The following is a 13704-nucleotide window of genomic DNA, read 5'->3' as shown; positions in this document are numbered from 1 at the left end:
TTATCCCTTTCTTCCCCTACCGATCTTCCTAGTTCTTATGTTCCATAGATGAGAGAAATCATAGAGTAGACTTCTGTGAAGTCACCTAACCTCTCAAATCCTCAATTCCTTGACCATAAAATGTGGATAATAATATCCCATATCTTACAACATTGTAGGATACTATAACTTTTGAAGTTATACTTGTCAGTTTATAAGTTTTCCTTAAAAAGTCATGAGGATAAAAAAGAATACACACGTACACCCGGAATGCTCTTATCAGAGGTTATAGAACATAGTGTACGCCAAAACACATCTTACGTTTGTCGAAGGTGAGCAAACGCAAATGTCTTTAGGAACTGGGTATGAAAGGGGAAGTTGTGACGCCCCTCCAGATGGTAGAGAAGAGTGGTTACCAAAAAGGGAAAGCTGTGGCATGGGCTTCATTCAGTTCAAATGAGAAAAATCACAGCGTGGAACTCACCTCAAAGGCAGATCTGAAAGCTAGAGTCAAACCCAGGGATATGAGACAACCCTGGGTCTTCATCATCCAGCTTAGGGGGTCAGAGTAATGAGAGTAAGAGTGAGTTCAAAACAGAAGAAAACTGTTTCAACCCAAGGTAAAATATGGATCTCAAGGAAGAAACTGAATGAACGGCTGGTGTGGCCAATGATATGGTGAGAAGAAGGACAGAGTGAGACATACAGGGGGATCAGAAGATCTGAGCTGATGTGGTGTGTGGAGAAAGACAAATCAGAGAGTGTCTCTCAGACTTCAAAACTAATCCGTAACCTAGAGATTGGATATGGCTTCCCACCTTTACCCAACCAAGACAGAGACCGCCATTTCATCCCACTAATAACATTAGAGCCAACACTCACCAGATTTGTAATTATTGTTTTTCATTCATTATTTTATAAACTCTCACAATTGCTTCTTCATGTTACATCTCCATTTCTAGAGATGAAAAACCTGAGGCTCCGAGGACTTAGGTTAGGACAGTGTCTCCCAGATAGTAAATGTTAGGGGACCATTTGTGCAAGAGCTTGAGCTCTTGTACTCGGTGCATTACCTTCTCTTCAGAAGTGCCTTTGCCGGTTGTCCACGTCTAGAGCTGCCGTTCCCCCACTGCATCCACTCTACCTCTGTGCTCCTGTCACCCCATTGCAAGTCCCAAATCCAGGAATAGTATCTTTGTCATTCCGGTACTCCTGACAACTAACATTGAGATGGGTCCGATGGATTCAATAGCTTCATGTGAACAGAATTAATTCAATTCTTCAATTCAATTCAATTCAATTCAATTCAATTCAATTCAAATTTCAGTTACTGTCATAGGATTCTGGAATTATTCTGCCTGGGTACACAGCTTGACTCTGACAGTTAATATTTGGGTAAACTTGGACAAATTACACAGCCTTTTTGAGCCCAAGTTCTCTCACAAAATAAATGAGCATAATGACTCGTTGTTTTGTCTTATGCGTGCTTTAGATTTGAAGAACAAATTATTGCCATAAGTGAAACAATCTACAGAGTATTTACACAGTTCAACTTCACTCTACTCTCTTTTCCTTTTAACACTCTGTTCCTTTCCTTCTCATCACTACAGGGCATCCTGTGATTCCCCACTGACATCCATGGAGACTAGCACAGAAGTGACTGAGTTCATCCTTCTAGGATGTACAGATGCTCTAGGACTGCAGGTCTCACTATAACATTCACCCTCTTCTACCTTTCCACTCTAGTTGGGAATCTGGAGGTGATCGTGTTGATTCTGTTGGACTCCCCCCATGTACTTTTTCTTCAATAACCTGTCTCTGATGGACTTTTGTTACATACCCAAGGTCATGACACGACTTCTTATAGGAGACCATTACACTACCACCATGACGGCAAGTGTGTGTGCTCGTCTGGCCGTAGGCTGGTTGTCTGTGATACTCTGAATGCCTCTCTAAGTGTTGGCGATACCTTCAGTCTCTTCTTGTATGTCCAGTGTGGTTCACCACTTTTTCTGTGATATTCCGGCAGTCACAGCTCTGTCTTGCTCTGATAAGTATATCAGTGAGTTGGTTCTTATCTATATGACTGGCTTCCATTTTTTTTTCTTTTTTGCTTTTGTGGTTACCTTTATTTCCTACCTGTTTAAATTTATCATGATCTTAAAGATACACTCAGCTCAGGGGCATCAAAAGGTTTTGTCCACCTGTGCTTCTCACATCACTACAGGATCCATCTTCTATGGGACAATCCTCTTCATCTTCATGTACTCACAGCCTAGCTCCAAGAATTCCATGGACACACACACAATGGCACTTATCATATGATTTCCAATTAACACATAAACTCAATGCGAGCAGTAGCTTTATCTCCTTTGTTCATAACTCTACCCTCCATAGCTAAATGAATTTCTGGTTCACAGGAGATTTCAATAACTATTTGTTGAATAAATGAATGAATAAATGAAGCTTTTAGTCTAATCATATCAATATATTGGCTATTTGGAGCATGAATATTTATAATTCATCATTCATAAAATAAACTCTCTACATAGAATTGTAGAATATTTCAAGAGTCATGACCAGTGTTCCTTTTTCCTGAAATATTTTTATCTACATTCTCACTCGGTGCTTTTAATCCCCATTTATGGATACAATCATTTTTTGAAAACTACATTATCATTCCTTAGGAATGACGTTTCATTGACTAGTAAGTAGCACATCAAATAGATTCTATTTAGTAAATCATAAAAAGATATAAAATACAAAACTCTTTTAAAGTTTAATATCTCATTTGATTTAAAAAATTACTTTATACACACTGGTTATGCAGTTAATTCCAATGATTCTAAGTACCCGTAGAGAATGGGAACACAACAGTAGTTATGAATAGTAAACACAATCCACATTCAATATCTCAGCATTAACAGTGTTCATGTGTTTAATTTTGATCCTCAGGAGAGATCAATTCCATAATAAATCTCTCTATAGGAATTTGCATTGTTTCCTTTTCTGCCTCTACACACTTGGAGGCACTCATACTCACAGTATATGTAAGACTGATCTTGGGGGCACCTGGGTGGCTCAGTCAGTTAAGTGGGTGACTCTTGGTTTCTGCTCAGGTCATGATCTCAAGGTCATGAGATCAAGCCCCTTGTCGGGCTGGGCATGGAGCCCGCTTGAGATTCTCTTTCTCCCTCTCTCTCTGCCCCTCCCCCATTCCTTGCTCTAAAAAAAAAAAAAAAAGGCTGTGTTTGAATGCGCCAGGACGGTCATGCTGACGCCAGCATGGGCGGGGTGTTATAATCTAAATGTTCTCTTTTGGCTCTAGATCTATGATGATGGTGATGTATCTTCTGCTGGAATCATTTAAGAAATTACATTTAATAAAAACTTTTGGAATACTTTTAGGCTTGCAGAAAAGGTGCAAAGACAGTATAAGTGTTCCCATATACCCTTTACCCAGTTTACCCTGATGTTATCATCTATATTACCTTGGTACACATGTCAATACAAAGAATCCAACATTCATACATTGCTATTAACTGAATTCCATACTTATTTGGATTTCGCTAGTTTTTCCTCTGAAGTCCTTTTTCTGTTCCAGTATCCTATCCATGATACCACATAAGGAAATAAAAATGGTTATTGTTTTATATCATTGTTTTGGGTGATGTTCTGCAAGCAGCACATAAGTGAAAGGGAAAGTCATGGGGTAAGGAGACAAAGAAGGTGAAGTACTTATGTATAAGAAAAAAATTTGGGGGGCGCCTGGGTGGCTTAGTCGGTTAAGGATCTGCCTTTGGTTCAGGTCCTGATCCCAGGGTCCTGGGATCGAGCCCCACATTGGGCTCCTTGCTCAGCGGGGAGTCTGCTTCTCCCTCTCCCTCTGCCCCCTCAAATTGTGCTTTCTCTCTTGCACTCTATCTTTCACATAAATAAATAAATAAAATCTTTTAAAAAAAAGAAAGAAAGAAAGAAAAAAAATTGGATATGGTGACCAATATTGGACCTAGTAGTAGATATTGAAAACATATCTTCAGGTTATTGAGGGAATTGCATTGGCAAGAAAGCTATGAGCCTTGGCTGGGCATTAAAACAACTCTAGAAATTTAAAATTGTGTGTGCAGAAGTAAGCTGTAAAAACTGAATACTCCTCAAAGAGCTCACAATCACCCACATGCATTTAAGCTGCCTGACAGGGCCATCATCTTCACATAAAAACATTACACACAGCATGCAATAAATCCCCTTCCTGTTCTGGGACACGGCCAGACTCTAATACCTCAGGTCCCTAGCACTGGACAGTCCTTTCTCTTTTGAAGTGTCCCAGAACTGTTCATTTGAACCCGGCAACTAACCAAGGCCCATCAAAGGTAACTGAAAACCAATGAGAAAGACTCTTTTTCCAAAATCCCATCTTAATAAAATGCTTGTCAATTTTATACATCTCAGCGTTTCTTCTTTTTAATCTATAAAACTTACTCTCCTTTATAACATCTTTATAACCCCCGCTAAAACTCAAGTAATAGCAGATGGCATCCCTTTGTGTCAGATGGCTGACACAAAATAGAACAAAGCAAAACAAAACAAAGCAAAACCAGCCTGTTAATTTTGTCTCACATTGCATTTTGTCTTTGATACACTTCAGAAATGATCTTAAAGAATAATGGATAAGAAAAAAAAAATCCAACAGGAAGAGGGGCCAGGAAAAACAATGGAAAGTGGACTTCTCCTAGAAAGAAAAACAGGATCTCATAAAGAAATATCTCCACTGCCAAGGTTGGGGGTGGGGGTTGGGGCTTCATAAGGCTGACTCAGCAAGATTTCAAAAGTGACCATTGTATCTCTGTTCTTTACTTTTATGAAAGGGAACTTTTTTTTTTCCACTTATATTCATCCTGTTTCTATGTCATATATTGAGTATGATGTGAGACAAGCTGTTTGGTTTTTGTTTGTTTGCTTTGTTTGTAGGTTTCCAGACCATGAGGAGCCACATTAGGACTGAATGGAGAGAACCATTGAACCCCTTTGGTATCCTGGGCATTGAGCCTCTATAGTGATTAGCTGGGATTTAAGTTGTCTCCCTAGTGGAAGCAGATAATATGATCTGCGGGGGCAGGGGGATTAAAAGGGATATTTGATGAACATCAATATTACAGTAGAAGACGCTTGTTCTTTCTGTGCCAAACTACTTTCTTTTTCCCCTTGAGCACAGAGCTACGCTTAATTTCTCAGCCTGTGTACCGTTAGTCGAGGTCGCGGCATTGTCGTCTTGTCAGTGAAAGTGAGTATAAGTTACACGTGCCAGTTGCAAGTCTGGCCCGTGAAACCTCCCAGGTGGCCCTCTGCTTACTCTCTCTTCCACTGTCACCTGTTGGATGGAGAATCCAGGTCACATAGAACAACTAACTGAACAGTACAGGAGCAAGGAAAGTCTCTATGGCTAAGCCACTGTGATTTGGGAGTTTCCTTGTATAGCAGCTAGTATTATATACACCAACTAATATAAAGAGATTCCCACGAGACTGTCTGGAGGCTGTTGGCAAGAAGTAGACAGAGAGATGATGAGAAATACTGTCAAATGTCGACAACACAATTCCACAGATATTTAACGTTACTCCCCACCTGGCTTCTAAACATAATTAAAATGAATAGGACGTGCATTTTCTCTACCACACACACTATAAACGTACATGAGAATGGGGGTGCACACAAGCCTGTGAATAGAAGTGCTGCACAGCCCGTCTGTACACATTCACAGAGGAGTAGGAAATTTGTCAAAGAAGTAAATATAGTGCGGCTAATGTTTGATAAAAAAATAAATCAGTTGAGGTATCAGAATATAAACTTATGTCATAATTATTTATTTATTTGAAAACCTGTTCTAAGAGTCCCAAATGCAGAAAAAAAGTACTCTAGTATTTTTTTTTTAATGAAGGTATGTGTTTAAGTCAGTACGTTTTACGGAAAGCTGCATAAGGATAGCACCTGAGTGAATTCCACCTAGACTGAGAAACAGCAGGTTCACACGATAATTTTCAAAAAGATAAAATGACCAGAGTAGAAGAAAAATAAAGAGATAATACAGGTCTTTTCCCATTTATGTGTACATGACTACCTACTCCTCACACGGAATAAAAATAATGCACTAAGAATAACAAATACACATTTTTTTTCTGTCTGTAAATGCTTTGAAATGGTTATTGTCCCTCATTGACTTCTACTCTAGCTGATCTGCACCATCTATTATGACTCTCCCCATCATGGATTCTGCATCATTCACACTGACTTCCTTGTTATTCCCTCACAACTCCAAGTGTGCTCCTACCTCAGGACCTTTGCACCTGCTGTTCCCTTTGCTTGGAGTGTTCCCTTGCTTTCTTTAGGACTCTCCCTAAAGTTTACCTGCCCTATAGGTATGACTCCCCTTATAAAATGGTCACTTTGCTCCTCGTGGACATCCTCACCTCAGCCTGCTGTATTTTTCATAATTCTTACTAACACTTGTTTATTTTTACCTGTTCACCTGTTCATCTATATCCGCTAACTAGAATATAAACTCCCCGAGAGCTGCAGTGTCATCTGCTGTGTTCAAAACTCTATTCCCAGTATCTAATAGAGTGTGTGACTCAGGATCCTTTTGTGAAATGAATGAAGTAACTCCGTCATGAGTCTACTAATGTCAATATGTTGGATCTTTGAGCCACTGATTATTGTATCACACCACTAATACATAATCCTTCTTAATATAATTTAGAACATTTCAAGAGACATGGCTGCTTTTCTCCTTTGTGAAGTATTTTTATCTACACTCTCACTCAGTGCTTGGACTCCCAGTTTTAGATGCAAGGATCTTTTGGAGCCCAGGCCATCCAGGGATCATCTGCAACCATCTCTTATTTTTCCCTTAGGAATTGTCTCATTAAGTGGCAAGTCAAACAATCAAACAAATTCTATTTACTACATTGTAAAAAAGCCTAAAAGAGGAAACTATTAAAAGTTTAATATCTGACTCGATTTGGAAAATTACTTCATATATGCTGAATGTACAATTAACTTCAGTGATTCTAAACATGAAATTGAATGTAAACATAATCTGCTTTCAGTATCCTAGTGTGAGATACAATAATTATCATTTGATTTTGGTTCTCCTGTTAGCTATGATAAAGCTACCCAAGGGTATTTGCATCTGTCTCTTCTATCTCTATACAATCAGAAGCATTCAACATCTCAAGATTTACAAAACTGTGCTTGAATGCCTTAAGGCAGTCACACTCCCCTTTTGGCTCCAAAGTCTATGGAAATGGTGGTGTTCCTCTTGCTGGAACCATTATATTACGAATCACTTTAAATATTTTTAAAATTCTAGAATATTCTAAATTTTCAAAATCTTACAAAAATAGTGTTGTCCGTTCCCATATACCCCTGCCCTACTTTCCCCTATTTCTAATGTGTTACTTTAACATGGCATCTTTGTCAAAACTAAGAAGCCAACCTCAGCATTGTTGTTCTCTCAACTTTAGATTTTATTCGGATTTTATCATTTTTTTCCCCAGTAACGCCCTTTTCTCTTCCAGGCTACAATTCAGAAACAACACTGAATTGAGTTGTCATGGCTCCTTGGTTTCCTATAATGGTGTCTTAGTCTTTCCTTGTCTCTCATAATTTGAACAGTTTTGAGGGGTAGTAGTCAGATATTTTGTAGAATAGCTTTTTTTTTTTTAAAGATTTTATTTATTTATTTGACAGAGATAGAGACAGCCAGCGAGAGAGGGAACACAAGCAGGGGGAGTGGGAGAGGAAGAAGCAGGCTCACAGCGGAGGAGCCTGATGTGGGGCTTGATCCCATAACTCCGGGATCACGCCCTGAGCCGAAGGCAGACGCTTAAAGACTGTGCCACCCAGACGCCCCTGTAGAATAGCTTTTAATCTGCAGTTGTCTGGGTTTTCTTGGGTCATGGTTAAATAAGGGATATGGGTTTTCTGTCCAGAGCAAAGAAGTTCCCTTTCTGTCATGTTATGTCAGGGGTACACATTCACAACAGACTTGGTTCTGTGATATTACCTTCAATCACCTGGCCACGCTAGCTTTGCCACATTGTCCAGTGTGAAGAATGTTCTCCCTTCTTTATACTCTATTTTTTGTAAGTAACTCTCTAAGACTACCTTAGAGTCCAGGCAGCAGGGGACTCAGATCCACCTCCAGGAGTAGAGGGGAACATATAAATAACTGATTTAGAATTCTTCTGAAGGGATAATCTGTCTCTTTTCACCATTTATTTATTTCTTCAATCATTTGTATCAGTGTGGCATCACATATTTATTGTATACTTTGGGTTATAATTGGATATTATGTTATTTATTTGCTCAAACTGTTCCATGTTTGGTCACGGGGTGCTCTTTGAGTTTGTCTCATTTCCTTTTGACGTGCCCCCATCTTTTTAGTTTTGAACAAGTCTTTGCGTTGGAGTATTACGAGATGTTCAGACTCATCTTGCGTTGACCCTGCTCCAGCCCTAGAATCAGTTATTTCCCCAGAGAGCCCTGCTTCCATCTGTGAGAGAATACTATTTAGAAAACACGATCTAGGAGCTGGGTGGGCTCATTGCTGATTGACTGTCACTTCCGGGTGATCTTAGAAGACAAAACTAGGAAATATACATACACACACACATATATGTTTATTTCTATATCTACCCATCTATATTTGTAATAAGCTAAATATTTCTTTTTTTTAAGTTTTCATTTATTTATTTGACAGAGAGATAGAGCCAGAGAGCACAAGCAGAGAGAATGGCAGAGGGAGAAGGAGAAGCAGGGAGCCTGACGCAGATCTTGACCCCAGAATGCTGGGATCATGACCTGAGCCAAAGGCAGATGCTTAACCACCTGAGCCACCCTGATGCCCCTAAGCTAAATATTTCTGACTTGAATTTGTTCTTTCCAGCCTTCCCCACTTCCTAGGTGTGACCTCTTTTGCTCTAATGCTAGCTCAGTGATAGTTTTTATCATGAATCAATATTGGATTCTGTCAACTGCTTTTTCGGCAGCAAGTGATACGATCACGTTTAGTTTTTCTCTATTAGCATATTGATACGGTCGATTACATCGATTGATTTTCAAATGTTGGCTCAGCCTTGCGTACCTGGAATAACTGTCACTTAGTCATTATGCATAATTCTTTTTATACACTGCAGAATTCAGTTTGGTAATATTTTGCTGAGGATTTTTGTATCTATCTTCATGAGAAATGTTTGCTTGTAGCTTTCCTCAGTGGTAAGGCATTTATCTGGTGTTAGGATTCAGGTACTCTCTTTCGGCTTGTTTTTTTGTCATTTGTTTAGTAAGAGAAACTATTATAAATTGTATTTATATTTTGCTGGATTTGAAAACCTGAGAAACTGATCCAAATATGCTCCTCCTTCGTGGGTGGTTTTTTGTTTTTTTTAAATTTTCTTTCCCAGCCAACTGAGTTGGAATATTCCCCTGCTAGAACAAAGTAGAGACAACACTGATGAGTAAGGAGGGACAAAAGACCATGTCAGCTTTTCCCATATTTAAGATATAAAATCTGTGTTTTAAGATTTTTGATGTTTGCATCTTGTGAGTCTAGTCAGGGCCCATTTGGGAATTAAAAGGTGAGACAAGACAAGTCAGGACTTTCAGCAAAAATGGTAGTGGCAATCTGCTTTTCCTGGTTAGATTCCCACCACTGTTGCCATCCCTGCCCGTCACACAGGTGTGGGTGATAACGTGGGAAGAGAGGTGATCGTGGATGTACGTAGCAGAAATCAACTCTGGCTCACTTATGCGGAAAAGAATTTATTAGAAGAATAAAGGGGTGCTCAGAAAACCAAATGAAATATTGGCTAATTTAGGCTAAGAAAATCGGCGTTAAGCAAAGAAAGCCAGAACGCAGGAAACACAGGCAAGACAAAACCCCTGGGACCGGTTTAAGACAATTCCTGTGGCATGTCCACCATTTCTGCCTTGGCCACTACTATTGACGGCTGCCACTACCACCACTGTTGGACCCTTGCTAAGGTCATACGCCATAACACCTACTGCAAATAAATTCTAACTATCCTAACTACTGTATGGTATTCATTGCATCCCTTTGGCTGAGATCCGTTCTTTTGCTGTTTGCTGAGCTGTGAGCACAGTAAGCATAACAGTAATAATTACCGCTCTCAAATACACCGCTTCCTAGTACATTGACCATGTTCTTAATGTTTACACGTCTTAATTTCATCTTCACAGCAACTTCACAGATAGGTATTATTATAATTCCCATTTTACTTAAAAGGAAACGGAGGCTTAGGGACATTAATTAGATCTCCCAAGTTCCAGGAGAGTTGGAACAGAACCAGGATCTGCACACATGCCACCCTCTGGAGTTTTCTCTAGAGGGAAGTGTGAACACAGAGCTGTAGAGTTTCTTACCACGTTTGTATAGTGGGCAATTATCAAACATAGGAAGAGTTTGGGTAAAAAGCATCCAGAAAAATGTCCTATCTCAGCTCCTGGTGGCCATGTTAGAGTTTCTTCATAGACGTAGATGTGGAATTTTTCGTTGAGTCCCTGGGTTGTTCACCTTAGTCTGGAAGTCAGTGGGCAAACCGAATATGCTACAGATGAATTCTTGTTTTCCTGCTTTGTCAATTTAAGCAGCTCATATTTGAATTCTTTTTTTCTTATTTGAATTCTTCTTAGTTTGTTAATTATTTTTTTTAAAAGATTTTATTTATTTATTTGACAGAGAGACAGCCAGCGAGAGAGGGAACACAAGCAGGGGGAGTGGGAGAGGAAGAAGCGGGCTCCCAGCCAGCAGGAAGCCCGATGTGGGGCTCGATCCCAGGACCCTGGGATCACACCCTGAGCCAAAGGCAGACGCTTAATGACTGAGCCACCCAGGCACCCCTAGTTTGCTAATTATTGACCACACCTCAAGCCCACTATGGTAGGGTCTTTGGAATTGAGTCACGGTGACTCCTAAGGCCTCCAGGGGATAAATTATTTCTTTTAGAGACAAAGGGCACTTTCAGAAATGAATGGAGGCTCTCTCACAAAAAAGTAAAACTTCACAATTATTTTTTACAATGTTTGGTGAGAGTTTGCTGTGTACCAGGCATTGTTTTAAGAGCATATAAATGTTAATTTATATGCTTCTCATAACAACTGTACAAAGTAGGCACTATCATTGTCTTCATCTTACAAACGAGGGAACTGAAGTGCAGAGGGGTTATATAACCCGTAACTTTCTTCACATGAATTTTAGGCGGTCGTGTGGTTGTGGGACAACACGGTTTCCGTAATGCTCCAGCCTGGTTTTCATGGCCTCTCTCATGATTCTGTCTGATTGTCACTGGGAAAGTTAATGCTGACTCTTCTGAAGATATCTTCACTACCAAGAAGAAATAATCCCAAGTCATGTACATACATCAATGTTATGCCTTAACAAACTATGCTAGATCTCTAATTGCTTCTCTACGTGAATGGGCTCAGAGGCTATGGTTGCTCTCTTGGGTATCTATTCCACTGAGAATTTCATGTGTGTACAAATCCCTCTGGTTCCCCTTCATTAGCTTCTAACATCCCCACATGACTCTATTTGACATCGCTTTGAAGGGACCAATCTGTGTGCCACAGGCTCTTTGGTGTTCTTCTTGCCGTTCTTCATGTAAAAGGTTGTCCATTTCACTAAGGAGCCTTATTTCACAGACAGATTAGTCTGAGCCCGCGAAACGAGCAGGGATAAAATCCCAAGCTAAAATGTTGTCCATGGTCAGGATGATGATTCTTTCTTGGGGTGACTCTGCACTTTGCAAAGTCCATTCAGAGACTTTTGCCTGTTTTTCCTCATGGCAACACCGCTGTGTGACAGGTTGGAGAATATTTTATAATCCCCATCTAGTAATTACCTTTTCTTTATATCTCCCTGCCTCTAGAGAGCTTCAATCTTTGTGACCAGACATTAAGCAAGGAGATCCATGGGACACTTTCTTTCTTTTTGAGTGGCCCTAGCAGTTTGAAGATCCTAAGTGAAGTTGTGTCACCTTCCTTGAAGGGCAAGGTAAATGTTTAGCTCAGTTCTCTGCTCTGTGTAGATCGTGGTATTAGAAGATGTGCTACGTGAAATTACAAGGGTAACACCTTCCCATGGATTTTTCAGATTTAATTTAATATCCCAGGTTTTAATATTCTCATGCTCCCAGACTGCTCAGCTAGAGTCCAGATATTATAGCAACCTTTATTGATTAGGAAAAAGGTGATCTTTCTCAAATAATAGAGATGGCATTTTTCTCATCATTTCACATCCCTGCGCTTAGCAGAGCCCTTAGAAACTGGTGAGCGGGGCACCTGGGTGGCACAGCGGTTAAGCGTCTGCCTTCTGCTCAGGGCGTGATCCCGGTGTTATGGGATCGAGCCCCACATCAGGCTCCTCTGCTATTAGCCTGCTTCTTCCTCTCTCACTCCCCCTGCTTGTGTATCCTCTCTTGCTGGCTGTCTCTATCTCTGTCAAATAAATAAATAAATAAATAAATCTTTAAAAAAAAAAAAAAGAAACTGGTGAGCACTCAGGGCACGTTCGTTGAGATAATGAGTGAAAAGATGAATAAATGAATACATGAATGAATGAGTGGATCTCTGAATGAGCTGTTTATTGAGCCTGTTAATGAAGCACATTCTGAGATACCTGGTCCTGTGCTATTAAACCATAGTCTCATGTGTGTCTTAACACAGGCTCTGCAGAGGCCCTCAATCAATGGTTTTAGACTTCTGTGAACAAACAGCAGTAGGGCCTGGCTACCCATTACTGCTGATGTTATTGTTGTTTTTTCAAGATCTATTTATTTATTTTGAGAGAGAGCGAGAGAGAGAGCACATAAGCAGCAGGGGGTGGAGAGAATCTCAGCAGACTCCATGCTGAGTGTGGAGCCTGGTGCAGGGCTTGATCTCATGACCCTGAGAGCATGACCTTGAAATCATGACCTGAGCCAAAACCAAGAGGCTGACGCTCAACCGACTGAGCCACCCAGGCCCTCTGCTGATATTGTTGTTAGCATTAAAAAGACAGGGCCTATGGGGCACATTTACTATCAAAATGAAAACACAAAATTTCGGCATCTTCAATATTTACTCCTTGGCTCCCACCATCTTTCAGCTCCCATATCTGCATCTCACCTCAGATTTTCTCTTCTTACCTTTTCCAGTGACTCACTGCAGGGCTCAGTTCTTACCACACATGGCCTAAGTGATGGCATGGCTTAGAGCAGACACATGGGAGATGGTGACAAAGACATGAATTCAGGGTATATTTTGAAGGTAGAGACAACAAGATATACTCATGGACCGCATATGGAGTGTAAGGGAAAGAGAGCCAGGGCTGAATAATTCTGGCGTTAAGGGATTCTTTGTGGAAGACTTCAGCAGGCTTAACCAGCCATGTAGCCTGGATTCTGAGAATTGTGGAGGCTACTTTATGCTATTCTGCAGTTGGCTGAAATAACTGGTAGAACCTTCCATAGATTCCTTCTGCAGTAACCATGCTGTGAAAGATGGCATCTAAACATTTGTACCTGTAATCATTCCTGATGCTTGGGCCCCAATTTTTGGTTGTTAATATTATTAAAAATAGTATGTTTGTTTAAACAGATTTGAATTTAAGTTATGAGGTCACTCACTACCATAAATTTCTTAGTAGTGTGGTTCCAATAAATGTGT

The 13704-nt window shown here is 40.2% G+C and overlaps 1 pseudogene; it reads left to right on the top strand.

Annotated features, from left to right (window-relative positions):
- Window positions 1-1617: 1617 nt before the first annotated feature.
- On the top strand, window positions 1618-2304 carry LOC100480456 (annotated as a pseudogene).
- The last annotated feature ends 11400 nt before the right edge of the window (window positions 2305-13704 follow it).

This window comes from Ailuropoda melanoleuca, chromosome 16 (genome assembly GCF_002007445.2).
Source record: "Ailuropoda melanoleuca isolate Jingjing chromosome 16, ASM200744v2, whole genome shotgun sequence".
In the NCBI taxonomy this organism is placed as follows: Eukaryota; Metazoa; Chordata; class Mammalia; order Carnivora; family Ursidae; genus Ailuropoda; species Ailuropoda melanoleuca.
The sequence above is the reverse complement of the archived record's forward strand: the minus strand, read 5'-3'. Positions and strand labels throughout refer to the sequence as shown.